The sequence below is a fragment of the Macaca fascicularis genome, chromosome 4 (genome assembly GCF_037993035.2).
Source record: "Macaca fascicularis isolate 582-1 chromosome 4, T2T-MFA8v1.1".
NCBI lineage: Eukaryota > Metazoa > Chordata > Mammalia > Primates > Cercopithecidae > Macaca > Macaca fascicularis.
The window spans coordinates 130,050,270-130,071,836 of record NC_088378.1 but is presented as its reverse complement, the minus strand read 5'-3'; the positions used below and the strand labels follow the sequence as shown (position 1 = coordinate 130,071,836).

General features: G+C 51.0%; 1 long non-coding RNA gene across 1 annotated transcript; it reads left to right on the top strand.

Moving 5' to 3' along the window:
• Positions 1-1,285: 1,285 nt before the first annotated feature.
• Positions 1,286-18,680, top strand: LOC107129550 (uncharacterized). Its single transcript, XR_001490256.3, has 3 exons — positions 1,286-1,450; positions 1,642-1,807; positions 18,204-18,680. It is a non-coding gene; the product is annotated as an uncharacterized lncRNA (long non-coding RNA).
• Positions 18,681-21,567: the final 2,887 nt, after the last annotated feature.

The following is a 21,567-nucleotide window of genomic DNA, read 5'->3' as shown; positions in this document are numbered from 1 at the left end:
CGAGGCGGGCAGATCATGAGGTCAGGAAATCAAGACCATCCTGGCTAACACGGTGAAACCCCGTCTCTACTAAAAAATACAAAAAACTAGCCGGGCAAGGTGGCAGGCGCCTGTAGTCCCAGCTACTCGGGAGGCTGAGGCAGGAGAATGGTGTGAACCCGGGGGACGGAGCTTGCAGTGAGCCAAGATCTCGCCATTGCACTCCAGCCTGGGGCAAAGAGCAAGACTCCGTCTCAAAAAAAAAAAAAAAGAGCTAGACTGATGAGGTTACCCCCACCACCCTGTGATCCATCACATCCTATTTATTTATTTATTTATTTATTTATTTATTTATTTTTGAGACAGAGTCTCACTCTGTCATCCAGGCTGGAGTGCAGTGGCATGAGCTCGGTTCACTGCAACCTCCTCCTCCTGGGTTCAAGCAACTCTCTGCCTCAGCCTCCGGAGTGGCCCGGATTATAGGCACCCGCCACCACACTCGGCTAATTTTTGTATTTTTAGTAGAGATGGGGTTTCACCATCTTGGGCAGGCTGGTCTTGAACGCCTGACCTCGTGATCTGCCCACCTCGGCCTCCCAGAGTGTTGGGATTACAGGTGTGAGCCACTGTACCCAGCCCACACCCCTCCTTCTATCCCAGCCAAGGTGAGTCAGTCCCTCCTCTGAGGCTTTTATAAATGCCTTCCATGGCCCCTGATTTTTGGCCTTGTCTTGGAATTAATTGTTGGCATGTCTGTTTCCCTGGCAAGTTGGAGGGCAGAAATGACCTTTGCTCAGCCCTGAACCCCCAGTGCCTAGAACAGTATCTGGCATATGGTAGGTGCTCAATGACTGGTTATGGAAAGAATATAGCTGGGTAATATAGTATCCCCATATGAACAGAAAATAAAGCCCAGTAGAGGCTTAGGCCCACGGGAGGGGCAGGAAGAGAGTTTTATTAGTCTCCAAATGTCCTGAGTCTAGCACACTGCCTGGAATATACTAAGTACTCGTAAGTGCCCTTTGGAGTGAGTATGGAGAGTGCTCCAGATATGAGGCTTCCATGGGCCTGGGGGATGGACTCAGGAGGTTTGAGACTGCATTTGGATTGTGGCCAGAACTCAGGGCCCCTCCTCAAGAAGTTTGAGGCCCAGCCAGACCACCATGAGAGTCTGCAGAGGCCTGGGGTTCAGGGTACTGGGGGCCTCTTTTAGGAGTGCAGGCTGTTCCTGTGGACTCTGCCAGGGCTTGGAACTGGGAACTGGGGGGTGGGCTGGATCAGAGTGAACAGGAGCAGGCAGGCTGGAGTTGGGACACATTCTCCAGCCTCTTCTGCTTGCAGGTGCCTGAGGACACCTTCAAACGTCCGCTCCCTTGTAAAACTTTTCCCAGCAAGAGGTAGAGGTAGGACAAAAGGCTGTGCCTTGGTCTCCAAAGTTTAGGAGAGGAGCCATGGAGATGGACAGAGAGAGGTGAGGAGAGAGAGACCCAGGAGGCCTCTGGGAAGGGAAGGGAAGGTTGCTGAGGAAGGAAGTCTGCACTTGGGGCCAGCTCTGCCTCTGGCACCAGCCCCACTGGGCCAGGGTCCCAGGGATTTATTGACTAATCCTCAAGTGATACACTTTCGGTGATTTATTCTCTCTCCCGCTTGCAATCTCACAAGATCCCATTGTCTCCGGACACTGCTGGCCAAGGGCCTCCACCTCGGGAGCTGCTGCCTCTCATCCACTTCCGGGGGGAATGGACGCTACCTACCACCAAGCACCACGACCCTCCCCTGCCCTCTCCAGGCCTAAGAGTCAAGCTGCCAGGCCACCAGGCAGTGCCAGGTACGAGGATGGCAGCACCTAGCCAACCCGCGGAGAAGGCGGTGAGCTGGGTGACCTCCTGAAGCTGCAGGAGTTTGTGCCGGCTGATGCGTTGCTCCACCGAGTCTTGGGGGGAGGCAGCTGGCGGGTGAGGGCGTGGCTACCAAGGAAGTGGGTGTCGGATACTGGGCGAGGGGACAGAGCTAGGTCACAGTCGAGGTTTTCACTGACCCGAGTGGGTGGGGGTAAAGGGAATTCGTAAAAAGTTTCTTTCTTCATTAATGGCCTTTTTTCCCTATCCGAGAGCCTGGGCGCGGGAGGGAGCAAAGACGGGCGGGGGCAGGGCAGGCCCTCCGCAAGTGACACTTAATTCCCGGTCTGGACTGGGCCGGCGCTTGAAAGCAACTAAATTAGCAAAACAGAAGTCAACTGTCGATTGCTTCATTGGAGGATTAAGTGTGATAAATGGGGGGTTTGTTCGCTCTCCGGTCCAGATGTTGTGTCTAAGTAAGGGTTTTTTCAAAAAAAAGTTTTTTTACATTCTTGGCCCAGGGCCCATATATATTTTGGATACTGCTGGGAGTATATAATATCATTGGAAAATGATGCGGTCTGCTAACCTTTTAAATAACATTTCCTCCCTCCTCTATTTTCTAATAGTTTGTTTTTCTTTCCATGTTTGCCTTTTATTGGGGGAAATTTTTTTTGGAAATTAATGAGGCTCAAGTTTGGAGACCAAAATAAAAAAGGGGTGGGGGAGTGTGAGAGGTGGATGGGGTGTGGAATGAAGCTGAGTGGGGGGAGGGCTACTCTGTGTCTTTTAAAGCGCTCCTGGTTTGATTTTCTTTCTTTTTTTTTTTTTCTTTTAATTTTCTCTGCCGAGGTTGCCCGCGGCCCTCCGGCGGGGCTGCGTGGTGGCGCGCGCGGGCAGGGCGCCCGGGACTCTCCGCCGCGCCCGGCGCCCGCTCGCCCTGCCCGGGCCGTGGGGCTGCGCGCCGCTGGCCTCCGGGAAGAACCTGCCATTCCCCCCGCAGCCGGGCCCGACGTGAGAGGGGGTGGGGGTGGGGGCGCCTCCTTCCTGAGTGAAACCTACGGAATCCGGCAGGAATTCGGGCCTCCCAGATTTAAGAAAACAAACAAAGGAAAGATTGTCAGAGAGGGGCCGCCAAGAGCCGCCGGGCCGCCGCACTGCCCTCCGCGCTCACCCCCGGGGCGCCCGGGCCTCCCGGCGGGGGCGGAACGCGAGGCTGGGGGGCTCCCCCGGGTGGTCCCCGGTGGGCTTCCCTGCCCTGGGTCTTGACTAACCTCTGTTGAGTCATCCTCCTGTCTCTAGAGCTAAAGAGGCCCCAGGGCTCATGGGAAAGGAGGGTGCTGCCGAGGTGGCTGCCTGGGGACTGGCCCTACAGAGGTCATTCGGGGCATCCCCTGCCTCTAGGCAAATCCCCACGGAGTCCCATCCCGCACCCTCCCACAGCGTCCAAGGCGAACCCCTGTCTCCAAGCCCAGGCTTGGGAGTGAAATCTCGACTGCTCAGGTTCCTTCTCTACGCAGTCCCCCAGCCAGACTAGGAATGGATCACCGCGCGGGTGGGCTCAGTTCCCGGCTTCGCCCGGGTCTAGGAAGAATGATAAAAAGTGAGAATGTAAAGGGAGGAGATACTATAAAACAAAAGGGGTTAGACACCTATAAGGCAGCAGGGACCCGGTGGTAAACATGCGGGTCTCCTGTGTTCCCACCGCTTGCGTTCTTCCCGGTCGCGTCCATGTTCGTTTCCTTCTCGTTATCTTGGTCTCTCCTGATTCTGTTCCCGTGTCAGTCTGCCCTGCCTCTGTTTCTCCAACTCTCTGTGGTCTCTCTCCCTCTCTGCCTTCTCTGTCTCCTTAACCTGAATATGGCTCAGTGCTTCTGGCTTTCTCTTTGTCTCTGAAGCTATCCTCCTTCGTGTTTCTCTGTCTCAGAGCTGACGCTGTCTCGTGGCCTGTCTCACTGTGTCTTCTTCTCTCCTCCTCTTCCTCCTCTCCTCTCTTCTCTCTCTCCCCCTTTCGTCCCCCAACCCTCCTCCCCCAACCATTCCTCTCCATCTCTCCACCCTGCCCCCGCCTTAGGTAGCCCAGCGGGCGGGCGCCGGGCCAAGGCCGCCCTGGGCAGGGCCTTGCTGGCGCTGACAGAGCCTCGCGCCCGCGGCCCAATTAGCGCGCGGCGCGAGGGACGCTGCATCTGGAATTGCGCTGCGCTCACGGCCAAGGCCAATTGTTTAGTCTGCGCGGCGGGGCGGGCGGCCCGTGCGGTGGCCCCACATCTGGAGCCTCGGCCAGACGGCCCTGCTGGCGGCTGGCCGGGGTGCGTGTGCATTTTTAACTCTGGGATTTGCTGACAAGTTAAGAAGTCGGAAAGTCAGTGACGGCGGGAACTGGCGAGGCACTCAAGGAAGGGAGGGGCAGGCGGAGGCTCGGGCGCATCAGCCGCGGCGGAGACATGCTCGGGGGCGCGCACAGCAGCTCAGTGCTTTGCCCTCAGTCTACCCCCACCCGTAGCTGCCCAGAGCCGCAGCCACGCGTTGACTTTTCTTCCTTCCCGGTCTTTATCCTCTCCCACTTCTCCTTTCTCTTTATTTAGTCCCTGAACTATCCCGAAATCCCACACTTCCCAGCTGGCCAGAGCTCCTTGGAGGTCAGCCTCTAAGAGGGAAGCCCTGGAATCTCAGGGCTCCCACGCTCTGGAGGAAACACACAGAGGGCCAGAGAGGGCCAACAAATTGCCCGGAGGTGGCTCGGTAGTTAAGCGGCAGAGCTAGGACCAGAGGCCAACTCTCTTGACCCCTAATAGGGCTCTTGGCACAGCTCCAGGTCCCCCTTGGGGCTGATCCAATGTGAGCATTCTCACATTGTCAGAGTTCCTTCCCATCCTTTAAAAACGTGCTTTTGCACTTCCACTCATTCATTTCACAAATATCTGTAGCACACTGTGTGCCCAGCCTGGGAAACACAGAGGTAAACAAGACAGGCATGTCCTGGTGCTGCAGAGCTTACATTTTAGTGGAGAAGACAGAAATGTTAGACAGACAGAAACTACGCAGCAAACAAACTATCCAAAGTTATAAACTGTTGAGGAACAGGAACAAAATTGCTAATGTTTATTGAGTAACTATTGTGTGCCAGTCACCATTATAGATATTTTCATTGTAACCAACTGATCAAATCTTCATTATGTCCTCATGAGATAGGCATGTGTCCCTGTTTTGCAGATGGACAATTCGAGGCTGAGAGAATTACATGATTTATCCAAAGTCACACACGTGCACAGGTGGTGGAGCTAAGGTGCAGATTCAGGTTTGACTTCAAAACCAGGGCTCTCGCTCCAACAGTGGGCTGCAAGGGCTTGAAGGACAATGGTACAGTTGTCCAGAATTGGGTAATTGACATCCAGGTGGTATACAATTTATTCTCAGCAGCAAAACAAGTATTTACCAGGCCACTGCTGTAAAGATCATTACTAGCATTTGTGTACTGCTTTCTTATTTATAAGCCATTTTCACTTGCATCATCTTCTTTAATCTTCACCACAACTTAGAGAGGTAAGTATGATTATCATTTCCATCTCTGCCTCTGGAAACTAAGACCTGCCACGTTGCCCAAGCTTCACTTGAGTTTTAAGAGCACTCCCTGCCCCAGCACTCTTTCTCAGTAACAGAGAGCTCCATTTCTTTCCACATTTGGCCTAGCTTTTCCTTGTTCTGTTTTCCGTGGACATAGAGCTCAGTGCTCACCCTCATCCCCAGAAAATAGTGACTATATCATGCCTTTGAGATGTTTCCCCCAGGAGCAAGTAGAGACTTTGTAATGTGCCATGGACTTTCAGCACAGCGTCCTGATGAACCAGCCTGCTTTTCTCGTTGTGCAGCCAGGCAGACCTAACTGTTTAGGTCTGCCTGGCAGACCCACAAAGCCACACAGGGTTAGAAACCTTGGGTTCTATCCAGCCTCTACTGTGTGACCCAGCAGGTCGCTTACCCTCTCTGGACTTCAGTGTCCTCCCCTTTGAGATGGGAGATTTGGGATAGAGCAAATTTACTTTTCTTGGATCACAAACTCCTTTGAGAATTTGCTGGAAGCTTCAGGTCACCAACTTAGAGTGGCTTAGGTGTACACGTTTACTCAAGCACTCCATTTTTACATATACACACACACACACACACACACCCACACACACACACACACACACACACACATATATATATATATATTTTTTTTTTGAGATGGAGTCTTGCTCTGTCTCCCAGACTGGAGTGCAATGGCGCCATCTTGGCTCACTGCAACCTCCGCCTCCCGAGTTCAAGCGATTCTCGTGCCTTAGCCTCCCGAGTAGGTGGGATTACAGGTGCCCACCATCATACCAGGCTAATTTTTGTATTTTTAGTAGAAACAGGGTTTCACCATGTTGGCCAGGCTGGTCTCAAACTCCTGACTTCAGGTGATTGGCCCACCTCGGCCTCCCAAAATGCTGGGATTACAGGTGTGAGCCACCATGACTAGCCATTTCTTACTTATATTTTTAAGGGACTTAAGGAGTCTTAAGGGTTATCCGTGGGCTCCCTAGGGATTCCAAGACCCCCCACCCCCACCCCTCCCACCGCCAAGTTTGGAATTACTGTACAAAATGGTTTTTACACTCATCAGATATCCGTAAAACCCACTACTGACCTAGGTAAAAGGAACCACAGGCCATCCCTGGTAGGCAGAGAAATGTGGGATCCTTTTCACTGAGGAGTCAGCAGATCTTACCCCCATGGCCTTTTCTTTTTCCATGTTTTACCTTTGGGGTTGTCTTGGAATAGGAGGAGGCAGAAGTCATCCCGCTAGTGCCAGGGGAACACACCTTTGTGCTTTGACCACAGAGTGAATAACATAACTAGGTACTTCTTGGTTGGATCATGCCTAGATAGGGGAACCTTTCCCTCCCCTACACACATCATCATCATCATCATCATCACAGCCACTTCTTACCTGTTCTGAGCATTCCCCAAATGTCATTCCAGCTTGTTCCAGCCCGGCTATGGCATAAGCAGAGAAGGTAGAAAGGTCTCAATTTTATAGAATATGTGGTCCAGAGTTGTCCTATGTCTTGCTTAGCATCACACAATGAATTAAAAACTGAACAATAGGGAGAGTCCAGGTTTTCCTAACTCTAATGTCAAGCCTCCTTTTGGTCCACAAATACTTACAGTGTGCCTACTGTGTGCAAAATGCCATGCTGGAGGCTGTCAGGGCTTGAAAAGTGATGATTCGGCAGAGGATGCTGTTCGTGCCTCACCCCATGTCCTCTAGCCCACTTCTCCACTCATCTGCCACTGTGATGGGAAGGTGTCAGCAAGCCCAGGAATTGTCCACCCTAAGCAGCCTTTCTGCTTCTCACCTGCAGGGTTTCTCCAGCGCAGGGGCCAAGGGAGCTTTACTCAGCCTGCAGGACAGCTGGGATTTAACACTGCAGGGGCAACCCTCAAGTTATTAATAAGATATAAGAATGAGTGAATGAGCAACCTGGCTGCCTTGGGACTCTGTGGGACAATTCCATGGTGTGTTCTCATGATTCCTCAGTGAGCCCCCATTGCCCCCAATGAAAGTCAATCATTAACCACTCTTCACTGGCTTTTCTCCTATCCCATCCCTATATCACTTCCCCGTTCCCTCCCTCCAGCCTCCAGTGATCACCTCCTCAGTAAACTACCTACACACAAGTCTCAGGGTCTGATTTCAGGGGAAACCAAAGTAGGACATGCAGAGACACACGTGCAGACACACACACACACACACACACACACACACACACATCTCTGTGAAAAGACGAGGCACAGAGAAGAATCATTCCCAGTCATGACTGGGTGGCATCAATAATAAAGGCTGACATGTCCAAAGCTCTAAGACTATGCTCCTCATTTTGCTAAGCACATTCTACACTTGCTTCATTTATTTATTTTTGTTTATTTTTTATTTGGCAGGTGAGAAGTAGGCATCATAATTATACCTATTACAGAGAGTAAGAAACTGAGGCTGAGAGATTAACCTGCCAAGGTCCCTTAGCTAAAAAGCCTGGCTGTGTACCTAGACCTATCCACCTCCCAAGTAGGTGTCTTGTAAAGACTGCCTAGGCTGTCTGTGGCTGATGCTACAGGAATAGAGCCCAGAGAGGACTAGGGATGGGGAGACTTCCTAGAGGAGGTGGGGTTTGGCTTGGCCTTGAAGAACAAGATAGGCTTCCACTTCTACCCATCCAGGGCAGGCCGTATGGAAAACAGGGAAAGTTCTAGGCAAAAATGAAGAACTTTGAAAATAACAGTGAGGAATTGGGTCCAGCTAGCCAGGAATGTGTCTTGGAGCAGGTTGAGGCCAGGCTGTGGAGACCAGAATGTCAGCCAGCAAGGTGGCCTCTTCCCCACTCCAGCCCGAAGGCCTGTGTTAGAGAGGGCTCACCAGGAACAGAAATGGTGGAGGCTGGGGACTAGACAGCAGTCCTGCTCAGGCATGGAGGGCAGAGAGCTCACACCTGGTCTGCACCCCATTTCCTGGCCAGGCACCCCTGGTCTCAATCATCCCCCATTTCCAAGTAGTAAATAGATGTATAAAGCAACCGTTTCCATTTAAAGCTCTGCAGACCGTAGGGAGGAGGGCCTGCAGGCCATCTGGGCCCTTGTTTGGCAATGTTTGTGCTCACAACAAACCTGATAGACAGAGATTTATCGCCGTTTTCATTAGCTGGGGTTGGTTTGGTTTGCTGCTTTTCCACCCCCTCCCCCCTACACACACACTCCCGAGTTACAGATTTATGGTGGGTGGGAGGACCAGGGACTCAGAGAGAGGGGAGGAAGAAGGCCGAGCAAGGTATGGACTTGAAGCAAAGGGGATGGGGTGGGGATTCGGAGGATGAAGAGGTGGGGGTGGTGAGGAGTGCACCAGCTCTAGAGAAAAGACTGAGCGTGTGTGTGTGTGTGTGTGTGTGTATGTGCACACACTAGCATGCATGTTAGAAGGTGGCTGAAAGACACCTGCAGCCACATCCCCTCAACACACACATACACATACATCTCATAATCACCGTAACTGTTGAGCGTAGAAGCTGCTGAAATTCTAAGCTATCAGCACTAGCACTGGGCCCAAGGCCAGGAGGGATGCAGACCTTTGGCAAGCTCAGGGTCCACTCTGGTCTGACCGTATTTAACAAATGCCTATGTAGCATTCCTTCTGTCCTGAGACAGATCTTCACTAATTTATCTATCTAGTGAAATTAGCTATCTTCACTAATTTCACCCTTAAAGCAACCCTCCAAAGTGGACACTGTATCATTTCCCTAATGCTGGTTCTTTCCCTCCCCTCACAGCAGGGTATACACACCACCCATCTCTGTAGGAAGGAGCCTGGACTTGAGTTCCCAGTTGTAAATATCATTTTGCCCCTTGGTGCTCCTGTGAAGTTCCTGTGGGCATCCCCTGAGGACCCCTTCTTGGGTTCTTTGCGCTTCCTCTCCTCCAGCACTTCCCACCCCCAGCCAGGCTGGCTCCTTCCCTGTCTGCATCTTTTCTCACACAGTGTCTCCTGCCCAGTGTGCCCTCCCTACACCTTCACTCATCAAAGTCCTTCTAGCCTTGCAGCCCACGTGGACTGCCTCTGTGAGGCCATTCCTGAGCTGTTCCCTGAGGTTCATGCCTTCAGTGAAAGACACTGAGAGCCGCCCTTGGGGATCATCCTGAAAGAAGAGGAAGAAACCAGAGAAGGTTGGCTCCCGCCTCTCACAAGCAGAGTGGCTCTACTTTTTATAGCAGAGTTCTGTGTCAGATTTCATTAGAGCTAATTTTAAGATGAAAAACAAGGTTTAACCCAGTGATCAATTCTAACTGTCTCATTTCACAGGTGAGAAACCAAGATCAGAGAGGGTGAGTGACTTGTCCAAGTCACACAGAGTTCTCGTCAGGGCCACAGGGCCAGGCTCTCCGACACTCTTTCCATGGGATAGTTTCCCCAGAGTGTGTGCCCATCCTGCTAGGAAACTGGAAGCTCTAGAGAGCAAGGACCAGAACGCGGCATCTCTGTCTCCACTCAACAAGCATGTGATGCCTGAGTGTTATTTCACAGGCATTTGATCCCCAAGGCTGGCAGCTTTCGGAGGGTCCATGTTATCAGCTTGCTTCCACAGCCCCCAGGTAGGGACAGGCTGTAGGGCTGAGACAGGGCTAGAGTGCGGAAGGGGGAGTTCCTTGTCCCTATAGAATCCCCTCCGTCTGGAACACTCACTGCCAAACAGAGCTCTCTGCCTCAGGATTTTCAACACACAAAGCACCTGTCTTTCCAGACCCACCCATAGTCATGTCCCTTGAAAAGAAAGGGTTGATGGTTGGTTGGTTGGTTGGTTGGTTGCCTGGAAGGCCCTTAGCTATAATCTGAAGGAAACCAAAAGAACTTCCTCTCCCCAACAAACCAGAACGTCAACCCACCGTCAGCCTGCCTCAGTGTCTACCGTCCCATCAAAGTGCCTCCTGTGGGACATGGCCTTGGCTCCAGAAAGTCCCACCTCTTTCCTAAGCAGGAGTGTCCCACTAGTTCTGACTAAGTCAGGACTCATCGAAGTCAAGAGTGGACTCTGGAGCCACACAGTCTTGGATTCTAGTCCAAGATCTGTGGCTGAGAAATACTGAAATACTTAACCTCTCTCTGCTCTGGTCTCCTCTGGGAAATAGGGATAAGAATATCTGGAACAGTGCTCAGAGGATTATTAAAAGAAGTGAACAATTTGTCTCAACTTCCCTGATGGAAAAAAAAAAAAGGACTGAATGAGATAACCTGTTGGGGCACTCAGCACAGCACTGGGCCCACTGATATCTTCCTGTGAATGAGGTCCTCCGGGATTAGCAAGTGGGTTGCGTGGCAAAGTCCCCAGGGAACGAGAGGATGGAGCTTGTGGAGCTTAAAGACACAGAGGACAGAGGGAGTTACCCCAGGCCACAGATAGCCCTGGTGGAGGAGGGGGAATAGCTTGATCACTGAGCCCCCATCTGCTATGGGGGATCTTGAAAGTGGGAGGAGAAAAGTCTGGCACCAAAACCAATGTCTCCTTTTCTGATTTGCCAGGAGCTGCCCCTTAGCTGGGCTTAAAAGTTCCTTCCAAGGGGTCATTTCACATAACAAACTTTCATAGAACTCACTACATGCCAAGCACTACATCTTCCCCCAGTAAACTAGGCGGTTGAGGTCATTAGGGATTATTATTGTTATCCTGTCTTACAAGAAGGCGGCCGATGCACCAGGAGCTAGTAACCTGCTGGGGCCACACAGTCCTAAAGAGCAGAACCGGGCTTTGAACCCAGGCGGTCTGCCTGCTCTTAAACCCCTGGACACTGGGTCAGCTTCCTCGCCAGCCGTTGGCCACACCTCCAAAGCCCTCGACAGTCAGTTGCCTGATCAACCTTTTCCCTCCTGGGGTCTCATCAAGTCTACATTTCTCACTGTCAGGCTGGGATCTGATTCTCTTTCCAGTTTGATGGAAATTACCAAGGTCCAGGGGCCCAAGGTTGGGGAGATGGGGGAGGGTGAACAAGACAAAGAAGACATAATCCGGGCCCTCGGGAGTTTTCCACTCACCCCTCTTAGACCAAGCGAAAGTACAAATGGAGGCCCACATTCCATATGTCTAAATATTTAAAAGTTAAAAATCAAGTTAACAAACTGTTTAATAAAATATGTTCTATTCTCCTAGGCTGACACATACACCTTCTAAAGACCTGGAAGGCCAGATTTGACTTTAGAGTTCTCAGGCTTATTGGAGTTCTGCACAGGGACACCGCACAGGGAGAAACTCCCTCTGCTCTCCCCGAGCCCTGCCCTTAGCCTGCCTCTTCTCTTCCCATCCCACCTTCACCTTAAACTAGGGCTTCAAGAGCACGTGTGTGGATACTCCAATCTGCACACGAAACTGCTGACCACATGCCCCACACTCAACTCACAGCCAAGACACAGGCTACCCTCTGGAGGTTGGACCTGGGGAGGTGACCTGCAGAGGGCCTGGATGCAGGGTACAGGTCCTTAGGGCGGGGATTTCTAGGGCGCTGGGCATCTGGAGCATGGTTCAGGAGTCGGGGTGGCTCCCTCCTTCTGGACAGACTCCTACACTGTGAGGAGGGCCAAAGGAAGGCTCTAAGTATAGGGCCCCTTGTCTAAAGGCACTGGAGCTGAAGGTGGGTCACTCTTTATTCCTTCTGCTTTCTAATCCCTTTGTCTGATCAGCCAACTCTGAACATCTTGGCAACTTTCCTTTCTAAACAGTTCTCCAAGCCCCATCACAGCCCTTCTAGTCCAGGCCACTCTCATCTATCACCATGTTACCACAACAGCTTCCTAACTGGTCCTCTAGGCCCCAGTCCTTCGCCCACCCCTCCACAGCCAGTGATCTTTTCTGAACACAAACTGGATCACGATGCAGCCACGCTTAACACTCTTCTGTGGCTCCCTGCTGCATACAGAAGACCCAAATTCAACTTGGCCATTGACCTTGGTGTCCAGCCCCTCTCAAGCCCTCCAGCCTCAGCCTGCCCTACTCCCTGCCTCTAAATGATGCTCTGGCCTATCTACGCTGCCCCCAGGTCCCTGAAAGACATGAAGTACACACTGCAGTGTGTGCTGCTCCTCTGCCCCACTTTCTCACCTCCTGTCTCTACGAATTCCTTCTTCTTGAAGATTTGGCTTCATGGTCAAAACTGCAGCAATCCTTTGTTGTCAACAACCCACTCCTGCCTCCAGGTCTGGCAGGGAGTCCCCGGCTTGTGCTCTCATACTAGTATCTACACTCTATTATAACTATCACTAATTTAACCACTTCCCAATACCCCGACCATTGCCATCTCTTGCCTGGACTATTGCAGTGGCTCCCAAATTATTCTCCCTGCTTCCACTCTTGCCCCTTCCTCCAGGCTGTCCTCCACCAGCAGCCAAAGTGAGCCTTTTAAGACATGTGTTTGGCCGAGCGTGGTGGCTCGCGCCTGTAATCCCAACACTTTAGGAGGCCGAGGCAGGTGGATCACCTGAGGTCGGGAGTTCAAGACCAGCCTAACCAACATGGAGAAACCCCATCTCTACTAAAAATACAAAGTTAGCCAGGGTGGTGGTGCATGCCTGTAATCGCAGCTACTCGGGAGGCTGAGGCAGGAGAATCGCTTGAACCCGGGAGGCAGAGGTTGCGGTGAGCCAAGATCGCACCATTGCACTCCAGCCGGGGCAACAAGAGCGAAACTCCATCTCAAGAAAAAAACACATGTGTTTGGGCTGGGCACGGTGGCTCACACTTGTAATCCCAGCACTTTGGGAGGCCGAGGCAGGCGGATCACCTGAGGTTAGGAGTTCGAGACGAGCCTGACCGACATGGTGAAAACCCATCTCTGCTAAAGATATAAAATTAGCCAGGCATGGTGGCACGTGCCTGTAATCCCAGCTACTAGGGAGGCTGAGGCAGGAGAATCACCTGAACCCGGGAGGCAGAAGTTGTAGTGAGCCAAGATCACGCCACTGCACTCCAGCCTGGGCAACAAAAGCAAAACTCTGTCTCAAAAAAAAAAAAAAAAAAAAAAAAAAAAGACATGTGTTTACTGACATCACCCCCTGCTCAATATCCCTAGTGGCTCTCATCTCACTATAGGATCCAAAGGCCTGCCGGGACTATAGCATCCTTCATGATTTGCCCCCTGCTCCCTCTACTCTTCTCCCTTCCTCCTTCCCTCCCTCACTCTTCTCCAATCACACTGGTCTCTTTCCTTGCTCCTTGTTAAACTCAAACGCATTCCTGCCTTAGGACCATTGCACAAGCAGTTCCTTCCCTTTATTCAGGTTTCTGCTCAAATATCCTCACCTCCAAGGTCCTTCTCTTCCCCCCTACTTTGTTTTCCTTCACACATTAATCTCCCCATGGCAGATTGTATATCTCTTTGCTTACGTGTTTCTGTCTGTTTCTCCTCAACCATCTAAGCTCCACAAGAGTGGGGACTTTATCTGTTTTGTCCACCTCAGTGTCCTCAGGTCTGACACATAGAGGTGCTCAAGAAGAATTTGGCAAAGGAATCTTCTGTTTATGTTTTCATGCCCCAGCTAGAATGTGTCCCCCTGAGAGCAGGGCCTGTGGCTCATTCATCTCAGTGTCCCCTCTGCTTGGCCTGTTGCTGGGCACATAAACATATGACTTCATTCAGATGGTGAAAGAATGGAGGCCAAGAGCATGACCTGTGAAAAGGCACCACAGTGGGCTTGAGCTGAGGGCACACAGGGTAAATGGACCTGGAAAGGTGAGGTGGGAGCAAACTACAGAGGGGCTGGAAGGCTGGGGGAACTTCTCTGTAGCTTAACATTGCAATGGCTCCTATCGAACATGGAGCCATTGCAAGATCTTAAGCCAGAGAGAAGAATTTTATGCAGCAACTATATTTAAAGCTGGGCATGGTGGCTCATGCCTATAATCCCAGCACTTTGGGAAGCCAACACAGGAGAATCACTTGAGGCTAGGAGTTTGAGACCAGTCTGGGCAATATAGTAAGACCCCCATCTCTATGAAAAAATTTAAAAATTAGCTGGATGTGATGGCACACTCCTGTAGTCCCAGCTACTGGGGGAGGCTCAGGCAGGAGGATCAGTTGAAATCTGGGAGGTCAAGGTTACAGTGTGCCATAATCATGCCACTGCTCTCCAGCCTGGATGACAGAGCGAGACCCTGTCTCAAACAAAATAAATAAATGTATATGTATGTGTGTGTGTGTGTGTGTGTGTGTGTGTATTTAAAAGAACTTGGGAGAAGAGTAATCAGGAAAGCATGGAGAAATGGAACTGACTTAGAGATTGCAAAATCCCCCATCTCAGAATATCCCAGAAGCAAACCATCATCTTGAGTTGGACACACCAAGGCTTGTCTCCTGATACTTCTGGGCCTCTTTACACTGGCTCAGTCCACTTTCTGACACTGAAAATTGGTTCTGGACATAAGTGCTCCAATCACCCCTAGGAATGCTGAAATTTGCATAAGAAGGTATCTTAGAGAAAGGTTAGATGTGAGCGGTTCCCTGGGGGCAAGGGCTGGGAAAGGGGCAGGAAGAGTATGGTGGCTCTGCCCCCCGGGGACAATTGAAGGCCCCTATTTGGCACCATCACTCACATGGGGCTTGGTTGTCCAGAAAGGCCTGGGAAACAGGGCGACAGAGTGTCTCGGGTCTCCCCTCCCCGCTGCCCACCCCCCAGGCTTTACTCTGGGTCAGTTGGAGCCTCAAGTGGCTTTTAAGCAATTAGACCGAGCACTGGGTACTTTCTAATCTAATTGTTTCAAAAGCCCTTGAAGGGTTTGAGTCTGAGCTCTTAAAATGCCAGAGAAGGGGGAAATCAGTGATGGTGGGAAGTATGCGGGGCCCAGCTCTCTTCCCCCACCCGTTTCTGCTCTCCATCTTCTTGAGGATGGAGCGAGTGGACAGTTTAGAGCAGAAGGATTCCTCCTCCCCAGGCTCTGAAGGTTCTGTACCCACTTCCCTGCCCTACCTCAGGTATCCAAGTAACTGTTTAATCAAAGTCAATGCCCTCCCCACCAAATTGATGAGAACTAGGGCCGTCCAGTAGGGTGACCCTGACCCCAGTGGGCAAAGCATCTCACCATCACCCAAGAAAACATGTCAGCAGCCTCACTGTGATCACATACCTACTCATGGGCTGGAGGCTTGGGATTTTTTGAAAAGCTCCTGACCTTGAGGAGACCAACAGCCTGACAACGGAGAAAGAGCTGCTTCAAATGAGCAGAAATGAGAGATTGAACTTAAGATGCAAAAGCAGTAAGCTCCGGGAACACCAAACTGGGTGGGAGTAGGGCCAGAACTGGAGGAGAGAATTGAGGAACACTCCATGGTGGAGGTGACATTTGAGCTGAGCCTGAAGAGTCTGTAGAATTGTGCAGGTCAAGTTAGAAAGAAGGATACATTATGAGTCCAGGGAATGAACATGAACCAGAAGCGATCGTGGGAGGGTGGAGGGCCCTAAGGACTCTCATCCATCCCATCATGCTCTGACTCAGTTTCTTTGTCTATAAAATGGATCACTAGACTGGCTTAGCAGATTCTATTCGTGTTCTCCTGAGCTTTCGAGGTCCACAGGAAAGCTTTGGACCACTTATGGGCCAAGTGGGAGAGCAGAGGAGGCAGGGTCTAGACCTTTGCCTTCAACTGGAGCTATAACTCTTAGCTGTTTTATATTTTGGATTTCGGTATACTTTTGAGTCATTCTGTCCTCTGCAAACTACTGGGTAGATGATTCCCTGGATATCTTCCAGCTCTGAGCTCAGGGTCTTCCTCATTATCAACCACTTCCCTGCCAAGAAGAACAGAGAGAGAAATCTACGCAGAGCCCTGAGGGCCAGCGGAGTGGAAATTCTACCCCAAGTTCTGATGTCCTGGATGGGCTCCTGCTCAGCTGCCCGGGGAGCTCAACCCATGACCAGACTGAGAGGGACTGATGGATTTGATGCCTGGAGATCTATCATTAAAGCACCTCCCTTTTCATTTAGGCAAAGTCTCCCAATCTTTTTTCATGAGGAGAAATTACCTTTCCTTCCATTGAAGGTGCAAAAAGGACAGCTTGGGTTGCTGCCAATATACCTACATGCTGTCAGAGGGTGTGGGTGTCATTACCCACAAAGCTCAGAGTTTGGACAGCAGCCCACCAAACAGCTTAGAGGTGTCCCAGCTAAGGCTTCGAGATAGGATGGAGGGTCTCTAGGAATGCCAAAGGAAATTGTTCAGCAAATCAAAGAATGAATGAACAAATAAAGAGGCCACTGCCAAAATGCTCTTGAAAGGATCACTTTGGAAACTGTTATCAGTCATGTTTACCTTGGTGTGAATTAAGTATCTTAGGGCAAGAGTTGCTAGGAGGAAGGAAAGGTTTTGGAAACTGGATGTCACTATATAAGGAAAGAATAATACAAAAAGAAAGATGATGGGTGCAAGACAATCACCCACATAACTTCATCCTAGTCTCAACTACCGGCAGCTCCCCACCTTCCCTCAACCCATCCCCAGCCTCCTCCTCATACCCTCCCTCTCCCTTCTTTCCTCCCTGGAAATGCTCCCCAGCTCAGGGCCCAAGTGCTGAAAGGTGCTTTAAAGTGAGTGAAAAAGTATTTGGCCTGGAGCAGGGGGACCGGAAGGGGGTGTCAGTCTGTGCCATCTCGAGGGGTGTGGCCTGCTGCATGTAAACATGGAGGAAGGGAGTGGCTTCCGGCCTGAGCTATGGGCCCAGGGAAGGACTGGAAATTCCTACCCGGCCTTCTGCTGTCTCCCCACCTGCCACTGCAGTAACTTCGCTTCACAAACAAAACAGAGACGGAAGTCAGTGGAGTCTTTGCAATGACATCTGCCCCTGCTCAGGTCCTCCGTCCTTGGGAGGTCCCACCACAGGCCTTGGCTCCAACTTTCAGCACCCAAGACCCCAGGATGGCCCACGCTCTCAGGGGCCCCTGCCCTGGCCCACTTTCCTGATCATGTTCTCTTAGGAGTGGCTTCTAGCTATAAAAGCCCAGGTAGGCTTAAAACAAGCAAACAACAACAACAACAACAACAAAACCCACTTTCCATGGTTCTCCCACAGTTACAGTTTGAGAAGTCAGATGTGTAACTTAGAGCAGGTCACTTAACCTTTCTGGATTTCAGTGTCTTCCTCAATGGACAAAACAGGTGGGAAGACAGTTTGAAACATATAAGGTGCTCTGTAAGGGTCAGGGATAAATACTAGGCCATTTAATTGTGGATTCAAATCCTGCCTCCACCTCCCACCAGCTGGGTGATCTTGGGCAGGTTATTGAGTTCTTGGTGCCTCAGTTTTCTCATCAGAGGTGCTCCTGTGACCTATCTTGAAGCTTTGGGAGGTGGATTAAATGAGATAATGGATGCAAATCATCCAGCCCAGGCCCCACAGTTGGTAGAGGTTAGTTGTCTATTGCTATATTTTGTTGAAGATGCACCATTATTTTATGTGTAAGATGCACCATTATTTTATGATCCACTAAGAAAGAAATACTGCTGTCAATGAATTGTGAGACACCTTGAAATGGATGAGATACTGTATTATTGGGAGGACAAGTGGGGAGTGGGTGGGAAATGGGAATGTCAATCTCTACAGCAATAGTTTCCCACTTAGGATGCATCCGGGAATCCAATGCCCAGCCTGCATCCCAGTTAAACCAAAACCTCTGGAGTATGGCCAGTAATCTTTCTGTGACTTGGTTTCCCCATATGCAAAACGGAGATAGTTAACTTCTGGGGCCGTTATATGAGTTGATTCATGTAAGTGATTTACAACAGTACCAGGCCCACAGAAATGCTGAAGTAAATGTTAACAACTATTCCTCTCTCCACCCCCAGGTCCTGGCACAGGCTGGGTGCCTTCTGAGTGTTGGTTGATGCAGGAATAGACATGATCATATGACTGCTGCCCTCCCTCCACCCCCCATCCAGCAGGGAGAGGCCCACTCTGGCCTCTGGAAGCTGGAGAAGAGGCTCACCTGCCCAAGGGCCTTCTGTCCAAAGTTCAAGGGAGCCCCACCCCTCCCGGATGCTCAGCTCACCCCACCCCCCACAGGCAGGGCTACAGTGTGGTGGGCACTGCCACACCCGGACCTGCCACAGCCTCTTGGAGTCAGTGACAAGAACCAAATGTCCCCCAGCCTCCACCCCTCCCCTTTCCTGCTTTTATTATTTTCTTTTCCATAAAGATTAGTCTGTGTTGCTCCTCTATCAAGGCCTGGAGGATAAACATGTGGTCCGGAGGCAGAGAAACCCCAGGCCTGAAGGCCCCACTGCCCCCACCCCAGCAGCATAAACCCGGGGCTTTTAAGCAAGGAATGGTTTTCAGTAAATCTCTCCTATCAGCAGAAACCTTTGAAAGAGTTTGTTTAAAGGCCAGGGAGATAAACAGCAAGGAGAAGTGTTTGTTTAAGATGTATGTTCTGTGTGGCCACTCTGGGGCCCGGATTTACATCTCTGGGGAGAGGAGCCACTCGGAGGCCAGGGTGGGGGCCTTCCAGGGGCACCTTGGGCTCCCGGTGTGGACTTCAGCCCAGGCAGGGACCCATGTGCTCAGGGGAGGGAGGTGAGCTGGACTGCACTTGCAGGCCACTCCAGGCTTGGGGCAAGAAAGCAGGGACTGAAAGGAGCTGCAGGAAGGGAAGAAGCTCTGTAAAGGAGGGGAGGGTGCCCAGAAGGACCTGCTGGTTGGAATGCAGGCAGAAATCCCCTAGGAAGCCACCCCACACACACACACACACACACACACACACACACACACACACAGTGTTCAGAACAGGCTCAGGCTCAAGGCCCATCCCAAACAGCCTCATACTCAGCAGCCCAATACACAGCTGGGTATGGCCAGCTCTGTGACCTTGGACAAGCCACCTAACCCAGAACTACAGCCCTAGTTCCTCTCTGCTATGAAAACAACACACCTGCCTCAAAGGGTTTTGAGTTTTCCTCCTGTCGTTTGACAAATATGGCTTGTGCACTTACTGTATGTCAGGCACTGTTCTGGGTGCTTGGGATGCAACAGTATACAAAATACAGCCTCTGTCCTTTTGGAACTTAAAGAGGAGGAAGATAGGCAATGAGCATAATAATGAGTAAATTAAATACTCTTCAGAAGGTGACATGAGCTATAGAAAGAAACAGAGCGGGTACAAAAACCTGGGAAAGGATGGTTAGCTTGGACCTCCCAGAGAAGGTGGTCCTTGAAGGAGATGCAGGTATCTGAGGGGAGAGAAGCTCAGGCAGAACCCTCAGCCAGGGCAAATATCTGGAGGATTGAATCAAATACCTTAGGGTAGGTGCTGAAGCATGGTCCTGTGGTCAGTAAATAACGTCCAATGTTGTCATTTTACTGAAGCAGTTACTGAGGCCTGGGATGGGCAGGGAAGCCTTCAGGGAGGATGCAGGACTTAAGCTGGGTTTCCCCTGGAATTCCTTCTCCCTGCCAAGTGGAGAGAAAGGCTCTGCAGAACAGTGTCATGGAGGTGGAAAGACAGGAGAATGATGGCAGAGCTCATTCCCCAAACCCAGTGGTGCCCAAGGGGTATATGGACCAATGCAGCTGGATTCTCAAGGAAAGTCCTTGGCCTGGGTCAGGAGTCTGGACTCCCAATTCTGGCTCTGCCCTTTGCTGGCAGGTGATTTGGGGCAAGCGATTTTAAGCTTCTTGGGTCCTTCTTTTCTCTACGGTAAAATGAGAATAATATATCCTCCCTTCACTGAATTGGTGGAGAGGATGAAAAGAGATATGGGGCCAGGCGCAGTGGCGCAGGCCTGTAATCCCAGCACTTTGGGAGGCCGAGGCAGGTGGATTGCCTAAGCTCAGGAGTTTGAGACCAGCCCGGGCAACACAGTGAAATCCCATCTCTACTAAAATACAAAAAATTAGCCGGGCATGGTGGCATGTACCTGTAGTCCCAGCTATTCGGGAGGCTGAGGCAGGATAATTGCTTGAACCCGGGAGGTGGAGGTTGCAGTGAGCTGAGATCATGCCACTACACTCCAGCCTGGGTGACAGAGCAAGACTCCGTCTCCAAAAAAAGAAAAAAGAGAAAAGAGATATGGTGGGTGTTTCTGTCTGGAACATAGCAGATGCTCAATAAACATTGGGTTTGCATTTGGGGCCGTCCTGTGCCCTTTCAGACTCCTTTTGGGCACTTTCCCGAAAGGATGAGGCAGAGGTGATGAGTCTACTGGGTCCCAGACTTGGAGGAGAAGATGATGAATAGCTGAGCATGGTCCCCATGTAGCTGAAGGGCTGTCCCTCCCGAGAAAGCCTAGATTTGTTCCAAAGGGGCTCCAAAAGGAAGGAAGAAATTTCATGGACACAGATTTTCATTTGAAAATCTGGAATTTGGCAATGGTCCGTGCTATGTAACAGCAGGATGGACCTCTATAGGGACAGCTAGCTCCTGCTGTTAGGAACTGTGCAGGCAGAGGTGGCCGAGTTGTTTTTGTTTGTTTGTTTTGTTTTGTTTTGCTTTGCTTTGTTTTTTGAGACAGAATTTCACTCTTGTCACCCAGGCTGGAGTACAATGGCACTATCTCGGCTCACTGCAACCTCCGCCTCCCAGGTTCAAGTGATTCTCCTGCCTCAGCCTCTCGAGTAGCTGGGATTACAGGCACGTGCCACCATGCCTGGCTAATTTTTGCATTTTTAGTAAAGATGGAGTTTCGCCATGTTGGCCAGGCTGGTCTCGATCTCCTAACCTCAGGTGATCCTCCCACCTCGGCCTCCCAAAATGCTGGAATTACAGGCGTGAGTCACCGCACCCAGCCCTGTGTTGTGGATAGAGGTAGAACAGAGAGGTGGTGACTCCTCTGCGAAGTTCAGACCCATTGGCTTCTGGGGTCCCTTCCAGCTTTGAGATTTGGGGATTTACCTCCATTCCTTCCCAGGTTTCACAGTCCATCAAGATCTACCCATACACCAGATTTTTTCCAATCCTTCACGGAAACTTGCCTGATCCCCGTGTCCTTTGGATTCAGTCATGTGATGGGCCAGCACATCTGAGAGATGCATCCATGCTAAATTCAGAGTGGTCACAGATTAGCACATTAGTCCTTCCAGATAACCCAGGTGCAGGTTTACAGGGTCTTGGATCTGTCAACTTACAGGTAAAAGGAACGGTGGAACTTCTAGCACCGGGGAGGGACCAAGGGACAGATATGTTTGGGAAAACATGCCTGAGAAGTTTATCAAATA